The sequence below is a fragment of the Neomonachus schauinslandi genome, chromosome 9 (assembly GCF_002201575.2).
Source record: "Neomonachus schauinslandi chromosome 9, ASM220157v2, whole genome shotgun sequence".
Lineage (NCBI taxonomy): Eukaryota > Metazoa > Chordata > Mammalia > Carnivora > Phocidae > Neomonachus > Neomonachus schauinslandi.
The window spans coordinates 61100088-61103882 of NC_058411.1; the positions used below are offsets into that span (position 1 = coordinate 61100088).

General features: G+C 46.3%; 1 non-coding gene across 1 annotated transcript; it reads right to left on the reverse strand.

Moving 5' to 3' along the window:
• Positions 1-812: 812 nt before the first annotated feature.
• TRNAK-CUU lies at positions 813-885 on the reverse strand. The gene has a single exon. It is a non-coding gene; the product is annotated as a tRNA-Lys (tRNA).
• Positions 886-3795: the final 2910 nt, after the last annotated feature.

The window sequence follows — 3795 nt, forward strand, 5'->3', positions numbered from 1 at the left end:
GTGGAATTCCTTCTGGTGGCTCTAGGGAAGAATCTGCTTCCTTTCCTTTTCCCTTGCAAGGCTGGCTGCACTCCTTGGCTCCTGGCCCCCTTTCAGCCATATTGGGCCAGGTCTTTCTCACACTGCCACCTCTCTGGGTCTCCTCTTCTGCTTCTGTCCTTCACTTACAAGAAGCCTTGGGATTGATTATGTTGGCCCCACCTAATATAATTCAGGATCATCTCTGCCTCTCAAGGCCAGCTGACTAACAAACTTAAGTCCATTTGCAAATTTAACTCCCCTTTGCCTTGGAAGGTAACACATTCCCAGGGTCTAGAGATTAAGACACAGATCTCGTCGGAGGCCATCGCTCTGCCTACCACACGGTGTAGACTACTTGGAATTAGAATTTCACCACTGTAGTGCCTTCCATAAAGAGGACAGGAAGCTGTAGTCTGTTTCAGAGGGCAGCTTTTGCAACTTTGAAAAATGAACTTAATATCCTCAAGATGTCTTTAGAGCTGCAGGAAGAATTTTTTGAGCACTTCCAGATCCTTTTTAGGAGCACTTAAACATCAAGCCCATTTATTATTGTATTATTAGTACACTCGATTTCTACAAAGGACATGCAACATACTCTCATGCTATTCCTTGCCCTTTTATTATTTATTTATTTATAAAGATTTTATTTTTAAGTAATCTCTAAAGCCAACATGGGAACTCACAACCCCGAGATCAAGAGCTGCATGCTCCACCAACTGAGCCAGCCAGGTGCCCTGAGAAAACATTTTATTTTATTTTTTATTTATTTATTTATTTTTAAGTAGGCTCCATGCCCAACATGGGGCTTGAACTCATGACCCTGAGATCAAGAGTCACATGCTCTACCGACTGAGCCAGCCAGGCACCCCTCTTGCCGTTTTTATTTTTTAATATTTATTATTGTATTATATAGTTGACATGCATTATGCCTTATCCTAAATTTTATGAAATAAGGAGCCAATTGATACAAAAGCAGTTATCCAATAAATGTGCCAGTGGGAGATACTTTTGCATTTGCACCTAATTCAGGCCTTGTTGAGGTACCCAGCCAGTGCCACAGGGCTTTGATTCACTTAGCAGAAGCTTCAGTATAATCTCACAACATTTGTGGTTTAATGAAGCCTTCCCATCCCCACTGCCCTTCTTCTTCTTCTTCTGGGGGGCTAAATCAGACAACTGAGATCAAGCACAGCTCATCTTTCCAAGCAAGACGTCACCTCCCAATTGCTTCACCCTTCCCTGGTTTCCAGACAACAGAAGTTTGGAGGAGGTCTCCCACTCTTAGTACTCTTTATGGGGTCATTCTAGCATTTCTGAATTTTCTTCTTTCCCAAGTTACCTGATGTTTAGCTTCCCAGTCTCAAGACCAGCCCCCTTTATTCAGGGGTGGCTCAGGCCCTTGGCTTATAGTCAGTCTTCCATTCCAGCTCAAGTTCTGTCACCTCAAGTTCTGTCATTCTCTTTGCTCTGCTCATCTCCAGGGACAATGCCTCCATGTGGTTTTAGCCCCTCCCTTCATGGTTGTACCCTGACCTTGCTGTCACCAGGAAGTGCTACTCCACTGGAATAATAGATTCCAACGCCCCACTCTCTGGCCATGGCATTCTTTTTTTTTTTTTTTTTTAAGATTTTATTTATTTTTGACAGAGAGAGACACAGCAAGAGAGGGAACACAAGCAGGAGGAGTGGGTGAGGGAGAAGCAGGCTCCCCGCCAAGCAGGGAGCCCGATGCAGGGCTCGATCCCAGGACCCTGGGATCATGACCTGAGCCGAAGGCAGAAGCTTAACGACTGAGCCACCCAGGCGCCCCTCTGGCCAGGACATTCTATTCTTCCATCTCCCTGACTCCGTTATTCTCCCAGCCCCGGCTTTAGTCGAACTGCCTGTCATAAACAAGTTAAAATCTCCATAGCTATATTAGTTAACCTTTGCTATCTAGGAAGCCATCCTAACCTTTATTGGGTTAAACAACCACCATTCCATTATGAAGCACTAGCCTAGGTCCGTGGCAATGGCAGAGGCAAACGAGAGCACGCGGAGGCTCGAGTGACCTTCAAGGCCTGAGCACGCTGTCAGGCACCTCCACTCACATGCTCCCGGCCAGAGCAAGTCATATTGTCAAGCCCAAAGTCAAAGGGCCCGGAAGTACACTCTGCCCACAATGAGGCCTTTGCAAAGGTGTTGACATGGGGGCCGGTGGTTAAAATATCGGGGCCAATAATTCGGTCAACCACAGTGGCTCACCACAACAAAAATATTTTTCTCCCTCATTTCACCGTGCAGTGTAGTCAGCAGGAGAACTGTGTTCTACCCAGTCACTCAGCTTATGGGACTTTCCCATCTCTTTCAGTTTCATCGTTCTCTGCAGGTGTGGAAAGACAAAGTAGGAGGATCACTGCAGTGGGCTGAATACGAGTCCCCAAAGATGTCCACGTCCTAATCTCCAGACTCTGGGAACGTTATCTTACATTGCAAACGGGACTTTGTGGATGTGATTAAGGATCTTGAGATGGGGAGATTATCCTGGATTATCTGGGTGGTCCCTAAATGTAATCCTCATAAAGGGAGGCAAGAAGGTCAGAGGAGGGAGAAGATGTGAGGATCAAAGATGTTGGGGTAGGGGCGCCTGGGTGGCTCAGTCGTTACGCGTCTGCCTTCGGCTCAGGTCATGATCCAAGAGTCCTGGGATCGAGCCCCGCGTTGGGCTCCCTGCTCAGCGGGAAGCCTGCTTCTCCCTCTCCCCCTCCCCCTGCTTGTGTTCCTGCTCTTGCTATTTCTCTCTCTGTCAAATAAATAAATAAAATCTTAAAAAAAAAAAAAAGATGTTGGGGTGAGGAAGGGATCATGAGCCAGAGCATGCCCAGGCAGCCTCCAGAAGCTAAAAAAGGCAAGGAAATGGATTCCCCATTAGATCTTCCAAGAGGAACCAGCTCTGTGAGCACCCTGACTTTAGCCCCGGGAAACTGATTTCTGACTCACAGCCACTAGAAGAGAACAAAACCATGTTGTTTTAAGTAAAAGTAACTAAGTCTGGTAATTTGTCACAGAAGCAGGAGGAAAACTAATACAATCATAAAAGAGGTTTTTCACAAGCAGCCCTGTGTGCATCCTTTTTCACTCACATCCTATTTGACTTAGTCGCACAGCTGCTCCTATCTCTATGTGGTTTGGGCAATGTCGTCTCTTTGAGTGGCCAGGGAAAAGAAGAAGAGGATTTGGTGAATACTTCCTCCACAGCCCCTCATGGATCCACCAGCCAGACGGAACGTCTCTCACCTCCTCGAGGGCACCACACTCCTGCCCCAGACCAGACCTTTACAATTACTGCAATTGCCATCTTTTGGTGAATCCTGTGGCAGGTGATGGTGGTCTTCACCCAAATTTCTGAGACCCTCTCATAGCAAGTTTATGCAAGGTATGGGTTCATTAAATGCGAGAGGGGGAGAGAATTATCTTTAATAATTTAGAATTTAATGGATGCTGCCAATATGCCTTTAAAATGAGGATGCACGTGTTCTGGCTTTCCTTTTTAGAAACTGCAAGGCAAAGGAAATTGTGTAAATAGCAAGGTCAGAGAAGTGACTAAAAAATGTGGTTGTAGAATACAAAAGAGTGAATAATTCAATACATTTGCTGAGTCAAAAAGCAGAAAGAAACCTCAAGAGGTCGTTTGGCCCAACTCTCTGCTTCTGGGAAGGCTCAGACCAAAATCATCCCAGCTGGGGCAAGGGCAGGGTGTGGGGCGGAGGAAGGATGGAGACAGGAAGGGGAGAG